Genomic DNA, 21,990 nt, shown 5'->3' on the forward strand with positions numbered 1-21,990 from the left:
TTATGTGTTAATTGTAAGTATCTAATTTAATGAAATATTGTATATATGGATAAAATATGAATCTCAAAAGGAAGAGTTGTTTCTATAAAGACTAAAGTGGGATGCTTAAAAAAATCTCAATCATCACATGCTAATAAAAACTGTTACTGAGCTAGATGGCAGTGAGACAACTACAAAAGATTGGGGGTGGGTAGGTATCGTAAAATTTTAAGATTCCACTTTGTAAGTGAATATAACTTTTCACTCCATTTTTTAAAAAAACCTAAAATTAGAAATCAGAGCTGATGCACTGGGGCGACTGGTTTATACAAGAAAGGCAACACAGAATTCTAATCAGCGACATGTCCTCTAAGAGGAGTCTTGGCCCTACATCCACAGACTGGTACTCACCTAAAAGTTGTGGTTAAAATAAGAACAACTATTTTAAGTAAGTGAGTGAGTAAGTAAATAAGTAGATAGATAAGTAAATATTAGTGTATATTTTCATCTTTTTTTATATATAATTCTCTAATTTAACTAACTTTTGACTGTGAGGCGAGAAAAGAATGAAGTAACTATAAGGTTTGTTTGGGCAAACAAAGACACAAGATTACAACGTCTTAAGTTTGATGAGGCCAACCTAGCTCTGCTAAACTCACCCCTCACTCAATCACTACCTTGGTGCTCCAGCCTATGGGCACCCATTTCAAAGCCCAGGGCTGGTCCCAGGAAGGTTAGACAACCAGGACTCAGACCTCACTCTCCTGGCTCTGGATCAGGAAGAAAGGACAAGACAAGCCCACACCATCCCAAGTAAGAGCAAAGATTAATTTAAAAGTTAGCCTGAAAATGCCACCTCATTAAATCCCCAAACTGTGACATCTAAGGTCTGATAAGCCAGCCTAGGAATAAAATGAATGAAATAAGACAGTCCCTCTCCCCCGCCAGTGGCACCAATTCAAAGTTCAGAAAGCCTTTAATTTGGTCTCTCTGCCCATCACCTCGGAGAACCCTAGATCTAACCCAGTTTGAATCTGAAGCTTCAAACTCCTGCTTCCTCGGGACCCTAAAAATAATTGTTCCTTGAGGTGCCTGAACTCTTTACAACAGATAGCCAGTTACATTTAATTAGTTTAAAACAGCTGGTTATTTCCTTGAGATCCTTGATTAAACATCATTTTTCCAAAGAAGAATCTATTTGTTTTGTAACTAGACAATTAGCCTGTTTGCCCCCAGAGATGATCCCTTCCAGGAAAAGGGCTTCCTTGTTCAAAAGTGGTTAAGGAAGGGCTGAATGGGTGCTCCAGACATCCTGGGCCCTGCAGGAGCCCCCTGAAGGAGGCCTGTGTTCTTCAAGGTCACTCCTGGCTCTTGGCTTCTCCACGGCCACCCATTACAGAGCTATGCAGGCAGGAGACACCCCCCCCCCAAAAAAAACACACTGAAGATGAGGAGCAGGACAATGATGAAAAAACCAGGGCCCAAACTCCACAGACACCCGCCCTTCAACCAAGCAAGATTCCAAATGCAGCACTGCCCTTCCCCTCTCAGAGCCTCCACCGGCGTTGTTTGCCCACCTCCACTCCGACAATTTCAGGTGCAGCAAGGTCTCTCCTCTTCTTCAGTGTCTTTCCCCAATACTAGGTAGGTCCTTCCAACATTGTGCTCTGCCCACTCCTGTGTCTACCAAGAGGTATAAAGAGCATTTGTGGGCTTCCCTGGTGGCGCAGTGGTTGAGAGTCCACCTGCCGATGCAGGGGACACGGGTTCATGCCCCGGTCCGGGAAGATCCCACATGCCGAGGAGCGGCTAGGCCCGTGAGCCATGGCCGCTGAGCCTGCGCGTCCGGAGCCTGTGCTCCGCAACAGGAGAGGCCACAACAGTGAAAGGTCCGTGTACCACAAAAAAAAAACCAAAACAACAACAAAAAAAACAAGTTAAATCTAATGTGGGTCTGCTCCTCCTCCTTCCCCTGCCAGACTGGCAGGAAATTATCTTGTTCAGTCCTATAAATCTCTACCCACATCTACTCCTCTAGGGTCTTATCAAAGTCCCAGGGCATTTAGGACAGAATATTTGGGAAAAGGCCTCTGGTTGTTGGTGTGTACTGGTCACCACTAATAGACTCATTGCCCAACTACACTTGGCCCTTGGAGTTAGTGGTCAGGGAGTTCCACACTTCCTCTGCTAAGCCTCAGCTTGGCCCTCACCGGGACTTTTGCTGAGGCTGGAGCCCAACATCCAGCACCCTGGGCCCAGCTTCCCTTCTGCAGTCTGATAAGCTCCCAGTCGGGCCCTCACACACCTTCATCACTTCCCAGGCTTCTGGGATTCTCCCTTCTCTTGCCACTTCCACTCTCCTCTTCACAGCCCTCCACGCCCAAACAGACACACACACATACTCTTAGCATAATTTCAGAGTTTCAGGTTTTAAAAAAAAACCCGGAAAATAGATTGTCTTCGAGAAACTACTACGAAAAGGAAACACAATGGCCTTCTCCAAATTCAGAAAAACATAAATAGTTCTCGTTCCTTCTAATGCTTCAATTGCCTCAAAAACAAAATATAAATTAATGCTTCAATAAATAATTCCACTACGATTTTCCCCCAAATATTTAAGAAAACATTCATACCCCAAGATGGATTGCCATGCTTACCCTAGGGATCTGAATACCTTATAGTAAACTGTAGCAAACCATCACCTACTGCTCCCTCCCTGCGACCCACACACAGCCCGCTATAAAGCAGCTCAGTGATGGGGCAACATGATGTTTTCTGGTCGGAACTGACTTTTTCCTAACTCTCTCCTCACCCTGTTACAGAACAGCCCAAGCAACCAGCCATGAGACAGGCATCATGCAGGCATAACTGAAATAAGCTTGTTGCTTCTGTGCATGATTTCAGTGGAGCCAAGGAGCTCTTTATTGACCCAAAATATCTTCTGAGGGTTCTGCAGCAGTGACTGAATTGGGTTGAAAGCGTTGTTACTCCAAAGTTGAATTACCCATTGACCTGTTTTTAGCCAGGAGCACCTTCTGACAGTTTAGCTTATCAGTTCTTTTCTAACAGGCAGCTTATTGAAAAAAGTGTTTGGGTTCATATGTGAGTGAAAGAATAAGAAGAAAGAGATTTTGAACAGCAGCAGTGAAGGCATCTTGAATGTAAAGCCCAAGGCGGCCAGTGAGAGAGAAAGGAATAGAAAAACGCCTCCCTTTACTGCAAATGTGACATGACTACTGGGGTTATGACAATATGTACTATTATGGTTACTCTATGAAGACCAGAAAAGATGAAGGCCACTCCTAGAACCCGATAGGGTCTCATGAAGGGTTAGTGTCCAATTCTAGGAGTACAGGCTAGTCCTTGAAGAAGAAAAACCAAGAGCTGAAAGGCCTAGACATCAAGGTCCAGATGCCTGGACCGGCATCACTAGGTAATGTGTATAAAGATGGTTTCCTCCCTGTGAGGGGAGACCAGGGGCTGGAAAGAAAAGATATCAGGCTGGGTCTCCAAGAATGGGATAGCAACAGCCTGAACTCAAGAGAAATATATTGTCTAGATTGACAGTGCTCTCTCTATGGTAGAAAGACTCTCAGCTTGACGCTCAGCTTGTGGTTGAGATCAAGTCAGTTGGGCAACTGCCTGGAGTGCCCCTCTAGAAGGGGCTACATCGCCACTGGAAATGCAGCAAAGAGGAGATTGTGTTTACTAAAGCTCTTCTCGAGGAAAAAGCATACTGATTAACAAATCACTTGGGAGGGAGGATGGGGAGAGATCCCTGAGGTCAGGTCTTCCATGCATGATGAAACCAGTCAATTGTTAAGCTTCTGGTTTGCTAGATGGGATATGAAAATTTGACTTAGTGGTTAAATTATTCAGGGATCATCAGTGTGAGGCTAAGCTCTACTACTGGAAGTCTTTCTGCTTCCCAAACACAAAAGGATATCAGATTAAAGGAGCACAGTGCTACTATCCTTCTTGTGAGGTTAGGTCTACTCTAGCTCTACTCATGAGAAGACCTACTTGAATGTCTACTCTTGGCTTGACCACTGAGAAACAAGGGAAAGGATACTTGTAACTCACTTGGGACAGAGGGCTAAGGGGCAGCATTCTCCTGGGGCCAGTTGTGTCGGTCTCATTTAAGAAACCTCAAAAGGGAGATGAATCTATGTACAGGCCAACACTCTCGTCGCTTCCTCCCTCCCCCAGGAGATTCTCCTCTACTTACGGCCAATCTCCAAAGAACTGGAGTTTGTCTGTTCGCTAGTAATTGAAAGGTATTATTTCCTTGTGGGGAGCACTGGCCATCCCTGATGAGAGGAGTCACAAGAGGGGAGAGAGACCTTTGAAAATAAAGATCATCTTGTTCCCAGATTTTCAGAGGACCTGCCTGGACATGGACTTACTGGTTAGAAAGTGCTGTCATAACAAGAATTCTTAAAAATAATAAAAGTCTAATATTCTGGGCTTCCCTGGTGGCGCAGTGGTTGGGAGTTCGCCTGCCAGTGCATGGGACACAGGTTCGAGCCCTGGTCCGGGAAGATCCCACATGCCGCAGAGTGGCTAAGCCCAGGCGCCACAACTACTGAGCCTGTGCTCTAGAGCCCACGAGCCACAACTACTGAAGCCCGCGTGCCTAGAGCCGGTGCTCCACAACAAGAGAAGCCACTGCAATGAGAAGCCCGCGCACTGCAACAAAGGGTGGCCCCCACTCGCTGCAACTAGAGAAAGCCCGTGCAGCAACAAAGACCCAACGCAGCCAAAAATAAAAAATTAAAAAAAGAATGTTATTGCCCTTTAAAAAAAAGTCTAATATTCTATGTATTGTACATATGTATACAATATATGTATAACTGAATCACTTTGCTGTACACCTGAAACTAACACATTATAAATCAACTATACTTCAATAAAAAAAATTTTAAAAAGAATTCTTAACAATAATAAAAGTCTAATATTCCAGCTAGTCTTCTCTCCTCTTAACAGGTGAGTTTACCTCTGTAGCAGCAATACAAGCAGGAAGAAAATTAAAGACTGGCTCACGGTGTCTGCTTTTCCTCACCAAATACATTGCACTTCCACTTTCTGCTTCCTCCGCTGGCCCTACCATCAAAAGGCACCAGATCTGAGACTCCCAGAGAGCTCTTCTCCTTTTGTCCCCAACATAGACAGTCCCCAGATAAGATTCCCAGGACACAACAGTGTACTTGAGCTTCCAAAGTAGCCTGAGCTCATACAAATTTTTCATTCTTTGGTGGCCACCTCTCCTAATCCTAACCTTATCCCTAGGCTAGAAATTGTACCACCATTAGAGCTTAAAGGATCTTTAAAGAACATCTAACTCACCTTCATCTTTTTTTTTTTTTTTTTTTTTTTTGCGGTACACAGGCCTCTCACTGTTGTGGCCTCTCCCGTTGCGGAGCACAGGCTCCGGACGCGCAGGCTCAGCGGCCATGGCTCACGGGCCCAGCCGCTCCGCGGCATGTGGGATCTTCCCGGACCGGGGCACGAACCCGTGTCCCCTGCATCGGCAGGCGGACTCTCAACCACTGCGCCACCAGGGAAGCCCCATCTTTTTATACATAAAAAAGTCAAGTCTACAAAGGAGCAGTGATTTGTCCAAGATTCCACAGCTGTTTGCAGCAAAACACAGACAAGTTCTGTGTAGTCAACTTACAAGAGTAACTGCTGCCTAAAGCCTAGTTTCCATCTGTCCTTAGGCTGATTTCACTCAGTGTCAATTTAGTTAGCTGTGTCCTCCAGCTACCTTGTCTGAAGAACTTTCTCAAGGTCACACTCTACAGGACCACCTCAAAATTCTGCTGAAGAGGGCCAGGGTGATTCGTGAATCACTTACTAACTTCCTTAATTCAAGGTTGCTAAGGGGCTCTCAAGTAACATCCTCTTACACAACTAGCAAAATTAGTTCTCCTTTTAAAGGTTAGCTCAAAGGGGAATAACTGCTCCTTCTCCCACATGAGGTCATCGCTGAAAGGCAGCATCTGGATGAGTGTCGTGGAAGTCTGCCTGGGGAGGAGACATCCACAGAGCTAGTTCTCAGGTCTCTGAATCTACAGCTTGACCTCAAATGAGGTATGAAATCCCACCCTTCATGTTTGATCTGGAGGTTTAAGACTTTTGTCCCTGTGAAAATGCAAATATCCCTGTCAACTGTGCTATCAAGATGTCAACAAATGGAGAATCAGAGTGTATGGGTGGTGGGGAGGGAAGGGAGAGCAAAGAGCTAAGAGGCCTGTTTTGGGGAAGGTAAGGATGAGAAGAATAAAAGGGGTGGAGGAGTTTCTCCAAAAGCTGACAGGGCAGAAGACAAAGCAGGGAACCCCAGGAAAGAAGCTTGCCCCACTCATCCCTCAGCGCCCCCCGTATCTCTTTTAATGAGCAGTTTGCCCTCTCTCCTTGGTCGTTCACAGTTACCTTGAAGAGGCTGACCCTGTGGTGCCCATGGCAGCTCCGTTTGCAGAAAAGAGAAGCCCAATTAGCTCCAAGGAGGACTTATTTCACAATCACCCCCACCTTCACCCACTCAGGATGCCCACATCTCTGACCCTAAATACCTAAAGGGTGTGGGCTACTTCCCTCTCCTAGAAAAACAAGGGCACTCTTTCAAAACTTCTAAGCTTTAAGATGCAACAGAGGAAACACAGAAGAAAAATACCTTCCTGTCTTCCCCCAACTTTGTTTTAGGAGAAATAGGATTTATAAAAAAAACTTTTTTTTCCGTCACTTGCACTTCATTGTTTGACATAAATATTTTTGCCTTCCTCTTTCTTCTTCCGGTTATCCCTTCATTTTTCTGTTTCTCGACAGACTACCACAATGAGTGAGACACACTGCACGGTCTGAGGATACATTCCTTGTAAGACTGCTCTCATTTCAGACATCAGTCACAAGTTTGGAGCCCCAAGGCCACTCTCACTTCACACCAGCTGACTAAGAGTTCAAGGATTTCCACAACCACTCTCAGGTTTGATAACCTGCTCCAATGACTCACAGAACTCAGGAAGGTGCTATACTTAGGATTATGGTTTTATTATATCAAATGGATGTAAATTAGAACCAGCTAAAGGAAGAGAATTGTGAGGTCTGGGAAGGTTCCAAACACAAAGCTTCTCTCATCCTCGGATGGGTTACCCTCCTTCCCAGCATTGATATGTGGCAATTCGCACAGAGTAATGCCAACCAGAGCAGCTCACCCAAGCTTCAGTATCCAGAGTTTTTAACTAAGGTTTCATTACGTAGACACAATTGATTGAATCATTGCCCTCCTGATTGAACTCAATTTCCAGCCCCCCTCCCCTCCCTGGAGGTCAAGCTGAAACTACCTGCCTCAAACCCCAACCCTCTAATCACATGCTTGGTCTTTTGGTGTGGCCAAAAGACTACCCTGAGTCATCCTGTTAGCACAAACTACCTGGTGGCCCACCATGAGTCACCTCATTCGCGTAAACTATGGTCAGGTGTGCTCTGAGGGGCCCCCTTGAATAGCAAAGACTCCCCTATCATTCTGGAGGTTCCAAGGGTTTAGAGGTTTTACCTCCCAGGAGCAGGGACAAACACCAGACTTCTCTTTGGGTAAGTTTAATTCTTCACTATATAATTACAAAAAAAAAAAAAAAAAAGTATCTGGAATGTGTTAAAAATGTACAAGTCACTGACAGCAGATGGGAAGTTCAACACAGTTGAACACATAGCACAGTTTAGGATTTTGAAAAATGTCAAACATCCATTGAAAAGTGGATGGTTGGATTGCTTAAGTAGTGCTTTGGGAGGGGAAGTGATCTGCTTTAGCTGACTGTACACTGGCCTATCTTTTTTTAAAGACAGCCAAACCTAATCCTTCAGCATTGACCTCCTAGATTAGTTGGGAGGGATGACGGTGGTAGAAGTATGTGCTATTACCTTGAAACCACATAGCTGGTCTCAGTTAAAAACTGATAAATCTCTCCTAAAATATTCAAGGATTTTCTCCTTTCTTCTGGCAAAAAAAAAAAAAAAAAAATAGTAGTGAAATATAAAAAAATCAAATCATGTGCCCTTGAGTTGATACTAAGGAGAGATTCAAAACGTGCTCTGCCAGGTCTTGGAAACTGCAAGTTCCCAGCCTTGCCCTGTGCCGGGGGGCCATCCATCACAACCTCTCCTCCACTGTCCTTTCCCTGTCTGATGATCTCACAGAAGGATATGAAAATTCTTGTCATGACAGATGCTCAAATTAGACTTAGAATGCTTTTGTGAGCAACTACAGCAGCACTTAGGAGCACTGCTCCAGCAATTTCAAAGAGCATATTCTTTCTTATTTGTGTGTTTTTAAAGAAGAGTAATGATCCCCAGCCCTGCCTTCCTAGACACAATTCCCTTCCTTGGATTTTGCAAAATTTCAATTCAACTAGAGGTATATGATGTCCCTAGCACTCTGCAAAGGTGAATAGGGAAACCCACAGGAAGAGAAAATATGGTCCCCACCCTCAAGGAGTTTCTAATCCAGTTCAAAGAAATAATACTAACATATATAAATCCTGTATCAAAAAAGTAGATGACATAATGAATATCTTAGGAATCCAAGATGCAGAAATGTTAGTGCTCAATTCAATCTAGAGAAAGGCTTCTGAAAGGATGTGAAATTTAAGTTAGGCTTTGAAAAATGATAGGAATCTTAGCCCATCAGGGTGTGTTGTGGGGAGACAGTCTAGAAAGACAGCTAGGACAAGGAAGGGTGTAGACATAGGAAAGAGGAAATTGTTTGATTATTTGGGAAGGTTTTTTGGGGTGTTAGAGAAGTATAAAGCATTGTCCCTGCCCTTGGAGACATTAAAGTCTTTTTTTTTTAATATTCAGATTAGAGATAGAGAAAAAGGATTTCTAACTAGTTGTCTTATTACTTAAATGGACCTGCAAGCGCTTATGTGGCAGAAAAAGAATGAGCAAATATTTGATAGGTATTTGAATAGGACTATATCCTGTCATTCTATCATGAAGGAAAATTACTTCTTAGAGAAACTATATTCCTTAATTATGTGTTAGCTCAGAAGATACTTTTCTGACCCCCAGTTCCTGCTGTGAAATACAATACTGGGTGAAATTCCAACACATAAACAGGTATTCACAAGACAAATGGCATCACAGGAAAAACCACTTACAAGGAGAATTCTAATTTAACAAATGTCCTTCAAAGTTCCAGTCACACTGGGTACAGGCCAACAACTCAAACGAACATTGTTTTGATGCCACAAGTCTGAGATGGCCAGAGAATACACAGGTGGCAGGACTGGAATCCATAGTAAAATATAAAATTATATGATGGCCTCAACATAACCATATATATTTCACTAGGAATAAACCCAAATTTCAAGTATAAGATGTAGAAGATATGGCTTAATAACTAAAGGTAAAAACTAGGAGTCACAAATACAATGCAGCTACCCCCAAAGAGAGCAAAAGCAAGCTCAGGCTATGTTAACAGCAAGTCAGTGTCTAGAGGCGGGGAGGGGAGTGTCCGATCCAGTCTACACAGGTAGCATTTCCCAGCATCACCACACACTTTAAATAGGGGTATAGAGATCCAGGGGTGAGTATAAGAACAGTCCATGAAACTCAGTCTGAAAAGTATCAGCCCAGGGAAAAGAGGGAGGTCATTGTTGACTTCAGAGATCTGAAGGGTTGCACCAAGCAAAGGCATTAGATTGTGCAGTTCCCAAACTTTCCAAACCGAAAACCAGGACACATTCCATGACGAAGAGTCTCTGTGTCACTTTCAAGTGTGAGAAACAACCTAGGGCATGTGGTTTGAATTCCGAAAGCTGAAAATTTCCAGGACCTTGAGATGTTTTATAAAGGCAGTAAATATTTGAAATCAGATATTGTGTTCTAGAAAATCTGGGGCTTGTGATTACATAATATAATTACAGTGAATGAGTCCAAATCGTAGGATGATAAATTCTAGCTCAGTACAAGGGAAAAGATGTTGCGGAAAAACCCGAACGAACTTTTTGGCCAACCCCTATATTTTAACAGAAAGAGTTATCCAAAGATCAAATATTCTAAATACCTCAGGAAGAAGAGACTTTTGTATTAAAAATTTATTGTGAGCCTGTTGTATAAAAGCCATTACCCTACCCTTAAGTCATTCAAGATCTAGAGTGGAAGCCAAGCAAGGGAATAGGCAACTATAACACCCAGAGTGAAAAGTTGTATGAGAGAGATAAGAAAAATGTAGGATGAAAGCCTGAGGAGTGGAGAGTCGGGGCAGCAACATTTGAGTTTAATCTCATGGTTTGGTTGAGGAATGGAAAATCTTAGATTGTGATCACCCAGAAATCAGAGATACAAGTGGAGAGGGCATTGCCACAGTGCAGGAAAGATATGGCAACAGCCAGAGCTAGGGCAGAAGTGATGGGGAAAAAGAGTAGTGGATAAATTTAATATTCACCAAAGAAGTAGAATAAATAGGACTTGGACTGGTGGATGAGGAAAAAGAGTGTCAATGAGAGCTGGATTTCCTTGAAATTTGGTAGCAGCATTCCCCAAGACAGAGAATAGATAGCAAGTAGTTTTGCTGAAGATGAATTCAGTCCTGAACTGGCTGAATTTGAGAGTAGATATAAAAAACCACATGCAGACATCAAGCACGCAGCTAGATATGTGGGTCTAGAGTTCAAATCAAGAAAAGAGCTGGAAAAGAAAGTTGAGAATATCTTGTCTTAGTCAGTTTGGGCTGTTCTAACAGACTAAGTGGTTTAAACAACAAATATTTATTTCTCACAGTTCTGGATTTCCAAGATCAAGGTTCCAGCAGATTGTGTCTGATGAGGGCCCACTTATTGGTTTACAGATGGCTGTCTTCTTGTTATGTCCTGACATGGCCTTTCCTTGGTGCACCCACGTAAAGAGAGAGAGTTCTCGTGTCTCTTCCTCCTTTTAAAAGGGCATTAATCCCAGCACGAGGGCCCACTTTCTGACCTAATTTAACCCTAATTACCTCCCCAAATCCCCACGTCTAAATGCCATCATATTGGGGGGTAGGATTTAAACATATGAATTTAGGAGAAAATATTCAGCCCATAGTATAATTCATAGAAAGTAAATCAAAAAGACAAATAAATGAAAACTAAGAGATCTAAGAAGTCCAACATCCCAAACAAGGAGTTCCAAATAGAGTAAACAGAGAAAATACAAGGGAGGAAATAGTCAAAGAAATAAATACAAAAATATATAATATGCGTTATATAAGGAAATGAGTTTCCAGATTGAAAAGCACAAAGGCCCAATATAATGCTGAAAAAGGTTCATGTCAAGGACATAACTGTGAAACTTCAGAATCCAAAGGATAAAGAAAAGATTCTAAGAAGAAAAGAACAAATGACATGAAGAATTGGGAATGGCATCAGACTTCTCAACAGCAACGTTGTAAATTAGAAGACAGTGAGGTTTGTCTTCAACATAATCATTAAAAATAATGTTGAGGGCTTCTCTGGTGGCGCAGTGGTTGAGAGTCCGCCTGCCAACGCAGGGGACACGGGTTCGTGCGCTGGTCTGGGAAGAATCCCACATGGGGTCCGTGCGCCATGGCCACTGAGCCTGCGCGTCCGGAGCCTGTGTTCCGCAACGGGAGAGGCCACAACAGGGAGAAGCCCGCATACCGCAAAAAAAAAAATAATAATAATAATAATAATGTTGAACTTAGAGCTCTATACCCAGCCAACCTAGGAATTGAAAATAAAGATAGGAGATATTCCCTTATATGCAAGGTCTTAAACATATACCTCCTAAGCTTGCTTTCTCAAAAAACTTCTAGAGGATAAGTTCCTGAAAACCAAAAAAGTTACTACAAAACAAGAAAGAGGAAGATGTGGGAGTCATGTAACTGGGGTCTCAGGGTAAGAGAGGCAAACAGAATCCCCAGTATGATAGGAAAGTCCCATGACAGCAGCTGAGCAGCCATTTTAGAGGCAACTAGTCCAGATTAAAGCAGAAGGGTAAAAGCTGCTGAGAGGGAGGTTTCCAGAAGAAAATAAAACGGACAGATCTCCTGACAGGTTTATGGTGGGGAAAACTGGATTGAGAGTCACTTTAAAAAACTATTGGAGGATGGGCTTCCCTGGTGGCGCAGTGGTTGAGAGTCCGCCTGCCGATGCAGGGGACGCGGGTTCGTGCCCCGGTCCGGGAAGATCCCACATGCCGCGGAGCGGCTGGGCCCGTGAGCCGTGGCCGCTGAGCCTGCGTGTCCGGAGCCTGTGCTCCGCAACGGGAGAGGCCACAACAGTGAGAGGCCCGCGTAACACACACACACACACACAAAAACTGCAATTTTATTTGCTTATGAGTTTGTAGATTAGCAATTTGGACCAGGCCCAAAGGTCAGTTCCTCACTCATATGACTGCTGTTATCTGGAGACTCAACTAAGACAGTGTCTAGGATGGCCTCACAATCATGTCTGGGGACTGGTACAGGCTCTCTTCTGATGGTAGGTCTAGGGGCCTCAGCTAGGACATCTGTCTGTGTTTCTTGTGGTCTATCACCCTCCAGTAGTCAGATCAGACTCATGTACTTAAGAGCCTCAGGGCAGTGTTCTCAGAGGGTGAGAGCAAAGGTGCCTCCTCTTGAGGCCTAGGTCTAAAAGTCCCACAGCATTACTGCCAGTACAACTATTGGTCAAAACAATTCACATGGCCATCCCAGATTTAAAGGGTTGGGAAACAGATCCTACCTCTTGATAGGAAGAGCTTCAAAGGCACATTGCAGGTATGCATACAAGATGAGAGAATTTGTTGCAGCAGTGTTTTCAAACACTTTTCTACAATGGCATATAAGAATTAAGTCTTTATCTTCTGTAGTGGGAAAACAATATAATGTCTACTGTGGAAAAATCAGCAAATCAGCATGTAATTTAGAAATATGGTAAACAGAACAAACAGCTGAAGAATTTAAAGGGGTTCGTTTTGAAGAAGGGATCAGGGATAGAGAAAGGCAGGACAGGCAACTGCTCTTCTTATTATAAGCTATAGCGTTTGACCTTTAAAACTGTGTATATGTGACTACTTAAAAAGCAAACAAAAGTAAAAAGTTTGGCTATACCAGCAATTCCACGTCTAGATATATACCAAAAGAATTGAGAACAGGGTCTCAAACAGATACGGCAATGTTCAGAGCAGCATTATTCACAATATCCGAAGGTGGAAACAACTCAAATGTCCATCAACAGATGAGTGGATAAAGAAAATATGATACATGCATCCAATGGAATATTACTCAACCTTAAAAAGGAATGAAATTCTGACACATGCTACAACATGCGTTAACTTTGAAGACATTATGCTAAGTAAAATAGCTAGATATAAAAGGAAAAATATTACTTGAGTCTACTTAGGAGGTACCTAGAGACAAAAAGTAGAATAACTGTTACCAGGAGCTGGGGTAGGGGTGAGAATAGTGAGTTACTGTCTAATAAGTACAGAGTTTCAGTTTGGGAAGACAAAAAAGTTCTAGAGGTAAATCATGGTGATAGTTGCACAACAATGGAAATGTACTGAATGCCACTAACTGTGCACTTAAAAATGGCTAAAATGGTAAATTTTATGTTAAGTATATTTTACCACAAATAAATACTGTTGGAAAAAGTTTGGCTAGGGAGGGAAGGAAAGATATTGAATGGTTGATAAAGGAAGACGATGTCTGGTTGATTTCCTTACTTCTTTCTTTTTTTCTTTCCTTTTTTTAAGACTAGGGAAGATTTGAGCACACTTATAAGCTGAATGAAAAGAATCTGTGTAGATTTGGGGTTTGACAAAGCTGAGAGGAGGATAACTGGCAGAGAGCCGAGTCTGCTAAAGGGGGAGGTATCTGAGGATGTGTTTAAGACAGTTGGGTAAGCCCTTGTGGAGATGACACAGACTAGAATGGGTGACTCCTTTCCTTACAAAATCATACCTGCCTCAAAAATTCCTACCGGGTAATGTATGTCAACTGACAAGAGCGTTCACCAGTCGCTTTGCCTTCATGCATTTATCAATTAGTGAATGAGTTGGAGGAAAGAGTATTTTTAAGTAGACTATATAGTCAAAATATTGGGAATCTGTTTTAATTGCAAACTTGACTGCATTTGTTGTTGCTGTTTTTCTAAAGGCTGGAATATAAATACCTCCTTCATCTTCTAAGAGCAAATTTTGAAGTATTTGAAGATTTGAAGAGCAAATTCTCTTGACATCACAGAAAAACAACCAGTTTTGAATGATTTGGACTCTGGGCTTCCAGGGTCATCAGAGTCTATTGTGAATGAATGGCAGGAGAACTGGTTTGCAGGTTTTGGAGGTAGAACAAGAAGAGGAAAGAGAAGTGTCTCTCAGAAAGATCGAAAGAAAGATGATTTTCCTCAAACTAATAGCGATCACAATTTAGTGAATTTTGTTCACTCTTCACCATTTAATTAGCCCATTACTTCTGCCCCCAACTAGAATGGTACACAACCTCCAAGAAAGGTGTGACCCTAATCACTGTACAGGACAGTGGACAGGAAGCCCCCATATTTGTGTTTACATTGAGGAGAGAGGAAAACTGAGCATTCTGGAAACTGGTCTGAGACAGGGATGATACCCCTGTTACCTAAGTTAAAATAGGGGATCAAAATGTAACAATCTCAAACAATTTGATATGCCTTGTAAAATGTGATGTTACTGATTTGGGGAAACAAAGGCAACTTTGACATCTAGAAAACCAAACTTTTTTATTCTACTGAAATAGCAACTCTTTGTGTCAGGTTTGATATGAGAGAATAGGCAAAAATTTCTTCAAACTGTCCTCAGAGACATGAACCATATCCTTTTATAAATAAGGAATCATCAGAAAAATACTGCAATTGTTCTTTATTTTTTCAGCCTCTTACACTCACAGCTACATTCACCTATATTGTTAACAGCAGATGTGATTACGGATAGTGTGAAACAGAAGAAATAACTATTTAGATGCCTTTCTCTGTGGACACTGACCTACACCTCAAATGACCTTGTGTCTCTTGGTTTTCCTTATCCAGAAATCTCAAGGACAGCCTTGGCCTCTGACCCAAGCAGGGTCTGACCCCAGATCACTCTGCCAGGACTCAAGGTCTTGGAGTCTGTGTGTTTCCATGACAAACGGCCAACATTACAGAGTCTGCCTCTTTGGAAGGCATTTTACAACTACTTTCTGGAGGAAAAGAAAAGAGGGCAAGGAGAGAAGAAGGGAGAAGGAGAAAGAGAAGCAGGTGGGGAAAGTAAGGGGGAGGGGAAGCAAGGAGAGGGCATGTAGCGCTGGGGAGGAGGTGAAAACCCATTAAATACAGAACCAACACACCAAACAGCTTTAAAAGTATATGAACATTATTCACAATCAGAAAGACTTTGGGGAACATTTCTATTATAATTTTTTTCTTTCTCTATTTCTCTCCTTTTTTACCCTGAATTTCCTAGCACCCTGGCTTTTCTCAACATATTTTATCTACAGGAAGGCTCTTGGAATTTCAATCAAGGAGCACCCTCAAGTTTTCTCTCTTTCCTTTTTAACATTTAATATATAAAAATGAGCAGGGGGGTCAAGTATAACTGGATGAAATCACTAATCATTACAGTACTCAAATCACAGCCCCCTGTGGTATGGAAAATTGCTTTTTACTGTGACTGAATGTGTGAGGGTACATCCACAGCCTTAGTATGAAAGGGAACACAGATATTGGTCATCCCACAAGCTCACCAGCAAGTTTAGAAAACTTATGCGACTGGAATGGATCTTCAAGATGCTGCAGAAACACACACACACACACACACACACACACACACACACACACACACACACACACGAGTTTGTTCTCTGAGCAGTTCCCCCTGTCACGTAACACCACCTACTCTCCCTCCTTTTTGATTGATTGAAAGTGACACCGTGTTGCTCCAAAGTTCTTTAGTTCTGCATTTCCACTTACAAGCAATTACTTCAAAAACTGTTAAAAAATTGCAATAAAATACTGCTCAATTCTTGAGAATCTGTTATATCTCTACTGAGGGAAGGTCGGAGAACAGGAGGATGGAAAGCCATACCAACCTCTTCAGAAAAATCTGCCTCTTTAGCATGAGGTGAGAAAGAGGCACCGCACGTTTCGTAACAGTTACTATTCTTTTCAATTGTGTCCCTTTAAATTTCCAAAGAAACGGTGAGGTATTGTTCAGCCTACTTTTGTTTGGTTTTTACGAAGAAATCCGAGGACATCTGATCTGGTGATAAAAGCAAACAATTTTGGACCAAATCAACTGGTTATGTTATACTCTAGCCCCCTGGACCCCGCAGTCACACAAAAGTGCTGAAAGAAATGTAAATGAGGAAGACAGAGAAGAGTGTCTGGTGAATCCACCTCCGCCCCTAGCCTGCACACAGCAGACGGGGAAGATTGCTGAATCCTCCAGGGAGAGTATGCAGTAGGAGATGAGGGTGAAGAAGAAGAGAAAGGCAAGTACACTGACAGAGTCTGAGGAGGGTGGGAAATATAAAAACAGGGAGAGAAGGTGCAGAAGAGCTGGTAAGGGCAGAGGTGGGTGGAGAAAGAAGAAAATGAACAGGGATGCTGGAGGGAAAGCAGGAGCAACAAAGGACAGAAGAGCAAGAAGCAGATGATAGGAATACAGAGACAGAAAGAAATGGTCCAAAGAGAAATGGTAGTATCCCGCAGGTGACATTAGATGTCTGACACAACCATGCCTGCCAGTAGGACACTGCTCCCATCTAAAGTGGTGGGCAAAGGAGCCTCCCTGCTCCGGGGTCCTTTGGATACTTGAGCCAGCGCCCCTGAGGATGATCCGATTAGTGACTTGTGGCAAGACCTCATTGCCTCTTAATGATTTCGGAATTTTCCTTTCACTTCCTGCGTGTGGTTATGGATCTTTTATCTGTTTTATCTGCGGAGCCTAATGAATTCCTGTTAAGTCTTTATAGCAGTTGTCCCTTCCACTTAAATCTCCCCCGATCCTATTTACCAGAGTTTACAGTTCAGGGTGTTGTGTGCTAAACTGTGTTTTTACAACCATCACTAAAGGCTGACTCTGGGAAGTGATTCAGTTGCCAGGAGAATCCACGGAAAAGGAATAAATGGAGCCGGATGGTTATGTAGTGCTTCCTTTCTTCTTCCACCTGCTCTGTGGTCCCGGGAGTAGAGATTCAGCATGCCCTGAGGAGGCTTCCTAGAACCTCTGCTTCCCTACATTTTGAAGGGCAGGGAGGTCAAGGAAATGGACTGTCAGTGTGGAGGCCTAAATTTGTCCCAACTGTGCCATGACTAAGCAGGTGAGCTCAGGCAAGTCATTTAAGCTTTCTGAGCTCCTGTTTTCTCACCTGTAAGATGGGATCAGTACACCGCTCTCCCCTACACCAGAGTTGGGAGGGGAACCTGGTATAACTGGGGAATGATTTTTTTAAAAAGTGGTGTGATGGCTGCAGAAGATGATACTAAGGTATTGAAGATAAAAAGGAATAGGTAAGCTGGAGCCAGGTAAGAGATGCCTTGAATCTCTCTGTGCTTCTCAGTTCCTCGCCTGTAAAGTGGGTAGAAATTATGCCAGTTCTTCTCTTCACAGGCAAGTTGAGAGGCTGCTTTAGCTCTCTGGATTAAAAAGTACTAAGAGGGCTTCCCTGGTGGCGCAGTGGTTGAGAGTCCGCCTGCCGATGCAGGGGACACGAGTTCGTGCCCCAGTCCAGGAAGATCCCACGTGCCGCGGAGCGGCTGGCCCCATGAGCCATGGCCGCTGAGCCTGCGCGTCCGGAGCTTGTGCTCCACAACGGGAGAGGCCACAGCAGTGAGAGGCCCGCGTACCGCAAAAAAAAAAAAAAAAAAAAAAGTACTAAGAAATACAGAAGGACTGTGTCCCTGCTCTAATCATCCATACCCTTCATACAGCCCCAGCCCTTCAATGTCTTGTCTCCCAAATTCCCCTAGTTCTGCATACGGTCCTATCTCTGTTATGGCTAAAGTGCCCCAAGGAAATCTCTGACTCATCGCAGCGCCTCTCACTACAGGATATTCTACATCATTTTATCATGAGGTCTAGGATCCTTAGAGAATGATGCCAAAGGCACCTCTGTCAGACAGGTCTGCTACAAAAACACAGGCTTCTTAAGACAAAACAGCAACATTTGGGAAGATTGGTGTTTGGTGTGCTGCCTTTCCTGTGTCTCTCTCTTTCTGCACTTGCCTTCAGAGGTGATAAAGTGCTCTCAACTCTGGTGACCATTTCTAGGCGTCCCACTGATAGTGACATTTTCAGAGAGGAAAGAGACCCTGATGATGTGAGCTTTAACATACTACTAAGATGACTCAAGTATCTTACCAGGTCTGTGTGTTTAGGTTCAAACCAACTAGGTAAAATTTCAAGAACAGACCCCTAATATTTTATTGCTTATTTTTTAACTGCTAACGTTAACATAGTTTCTGGAATATATACAGCACCCCCCCAAAAAAATATCCATTGATATGGAATAAAGGAGTAAATGATTGAGCTAATTATCTAGAATAAAGTGCAAATACCACAAAGAATGGTAACTCCTTAAAAACAGTCTTATTAGTCTTTAGTGCCTTGTTTTGAAAGCAAGTTTTTGAAGGGAGAAAAATAGGAAGGAAATAACAATTATTGAGTGTGTACTATATGTTTGGTGCTATGCTAGACATGTTATACATACATTTATGTAGGACTAATATATTTAATCCTCACAATTATCCAGGAGAACATTAATATAATGTTCATTATACAGTTGAGATGAGGCTGAGAATGTTTACATGACTTGCCTAGAGTCACAAAGTTGGTAGAAATGAGAAAAGAAAGAGGGTATTAGATGCTTGGAGTAAAGTATAGCAAGGAAACACTGAGAAGGATAATGGCCTGGAACCCTACTTACAGCACTCACAAAAATTAACTCCAAATAAATTAAAAACTTAAATCTAAGAGCGGAAACCATAAAACTCCTAGAAGATAACATAGGGAAAAGGCTCCTTGATATTGGTCTTGGCAATATTTGGATATGACACCGAAAGCACAAGCAACAAAAGCAAAAATAAACAAGTGGGACAACATCAAAGCACAAAGTTTCTGCACAGCAAAAGGAACAGTCAACAAAATGCAAAGGCAACCTACTGAATGGGAGAAAACCTTTGCAAATCATATATCTGATATGGGGTTAATATCCAAAATATACAAGGAACTCACATAACTTACAGCAAAAAAACCAAATAATCCAAATAAAATATGGGCAGAGGAACTGAGTAGACATTTTTCCCAAGAAGACATACAAAAGGCCAACAGGCACATGAAAAGGTGCTCAACATCACTAATCACCAGGGAAATGCAAATCAAACCAAAATGAGATATCATTTCATACCTGTTAAAATGGCTATGATCAAAAAGACAAGCGATAACAAATGCTGGCAAGGATGTGAAAAAAAGGGAACTCTTGTGCACTACTGGTGGGAATGTAAATTGATACAGCCATTAGGGAAAACAGCATGGAGGTTCCTCAAAAAATTAAAAAGAGAACTACGTTTGATCCAGCAATCCCACTTCTGAATATATCCAAAGGAAATGAAATCACTATCTCAAAGAGACATCTGCATCCCCACGTTCACTGCAGCATCATTTACAATAGGCAAGACATGGAAACAAGACATGGAAACATATATCTATGCATATATATATGGAATATTTTTCAGCCATAAAAAGAAGGAAATTCTGCCATTGTGACAATATGGTTGGACCTTGAGGGCTTTCTGCTAAATGAAATAAGTCAGACAGAGAAAGAGAAATACTATATGATAGCACTTATACATATATGGAATTTAAGAAAAACTGAACTCATAGAAACAGAGAGTTGATTGGTGGTTGCCAGGGGCTGAGAGGAAGGATTTGGGGATACTGGAGTCATCTGAGCACCTTCCCAGGCAGAAAAGAAGTAGGAGAAAGGGAACGACTGAAGGCATAAGAAGCAGAGGACACCTGACAGCTCTTTCTAAAAGATGCACCAAATAATTTAAGGGGAGAGCTACCCTGTAACACTTAAAATAGAATTTAACTTGCAAACATTTCATTTTCTGGAAAACACATCTTTCCTAAAGCAACATATGCCAGCACTAAATGGTTCAATGTCTTAGCAGGTGACTGAAGGGCAGCATGACCAAATATTAGGCAATATTCTCGTGTCAAGAGCCCCAGTATCCTGCCAGGATCTGCCATCTAATGTGTAAGTTGGTGCTGAGTGTTTAACCTCATGTAAATGTGTAAGTCGATAAAGAATGACTGATGGTGAGCTGATTCAAAAAAGTCTCCACTGAGGCACTTTCTATCAGGCCTTGTCAGAATTTGTAAAAGTCCATGTGACTGTCAGAGAAGGAACAGAAGTTGTTGAATGAAACTATTAATATCTGAATGAGAAAAATGAAAAGGTTTAATTAAAGCATCAGACCTGGAAATATCTACTCCTCATTTTTATTTAGAGAGGCAAAGAAAAAATACACATGTGTTCCTGTGCAAATATTGCCAATAACTTAGTCGCTTTAATCTTACTGTGGTACCACAGATTATGGTCTTAAATACTTGGGGCTCCAACTTTCATTAATTTAAATCCAGTGTGTTCACTTGGATATTCACTTTTAATCAGCCTCTACAAATGAGCCTGATTACCTTGAGTATTAATAATAATAATCAACTTGCTAATGACTTCTTCTCTCTCTTCAATTACAGGATTAAGCACAGCCATTTAATGATACTCATTATCATTTTTTCCACTGGAGAAACTAAATCAAATGCAAATGCAGGAGCTCATTTTTCCATGCATGTCCACACAAACTTGTCAAAAAATTTTTCTATTCTATTTTTGTTTTTCTACTTTTATCTCCAGGTTCAAAAGCCACTAACTATACCCTCCAAAATGCACTAGATGCTATGTCAGATAATCATTAGGGGGGAGTGAAGAAGCCAGAGCATTTGTGCCATCATAATTATCATTAATTATAGCAGCATTTGCTGTTGAACACTCATGTTTACAAACTACGGATACATCTCAGATAAAACTTAAGAAGTAGGTACTCACAGTATTGCAATTTGGCAGATGAGGAAACTGAGACTTAGAGAGATTAAGTAAGTAGCAGATGGCAGAGCTCTTGTCTCTCTGACTCCAAAGACAGTGCTCTTAATCACTGGACTGCCTTACTCTCTCATGAAACATTCACATTAGGTCACAAGATCCCTGGCATAAGACCTTCAGAAAGGAAACGTCCCAGACCAAGAGCTACCTTGGACGAAATTAATACAATAAAGTGGATGCCACCCTAAATCTATCCACAGTCATGCTGAGCACCAGGTAGCAGGACCAGCTCCTGGGACCCAGAGGGCTTTGACCATCAACAACCTGAGGCCTTAGAAAAAGTAGCCTCTACCTGCGCAGTCCTCGACTGAGCCACAAACCAGGCCAGAGGCCAGAAGAAAGCAGCAGGGAGTGTTCAGGGACTGAGAAAGCCGCAGTGGCTGGGAGCATGGTATTGAGAGAAGTCCAGGATCACTCTAGATGAGAGGCTGGGACCACAGTATGCTGAAGGCCTAGAGAGAGGATCGGTCCCAGGTGAGATGGTATGGAAGCTGTAAAACAACACTGCCTCAGATTCTATCTTTTCTTACCTCATCAACTGTCCCCCACTCCAGTCTTCCTGTTCTCCTTTCCACTCTGGTCCCTGCCCAAGACGCATGTCTGTGCCCCTGCCTGTGAATCCCACTCATGTCCAACCATGAGCCTCAGGCCAGTTATGACTTCCCAGTTCTAACACCTTTGACCATGCCCTGGATCTGGCCCTGTCAGCCCCATTTCTTACCCTTTGGATAAGACAACTCTCCATCTCATTGCCCCCTGTCTTAGTCCCTTTGGGCTGCTGTAACAAAAAATACTATAGACTGGATGGCTTAAACAACAAACATTTATTTCTCACAGTTCTGAAAGCTGGG

The sequence above is a fragment of the Globicephala melas genome, chromosome 12 (assembly GCF_963455315.2).
Source record: "Globicephala melas chromosome 12, mGloMel1.2, whole genome shotgun sequence".
In the NCBI taxonomy this organism is placed as follows: domain Eukaryota; kingdom Metazoa; phylum Chordata; class Mammalia; order Artiodactyla; family Delphinidae; genus Globicephala; species Globicephala melas.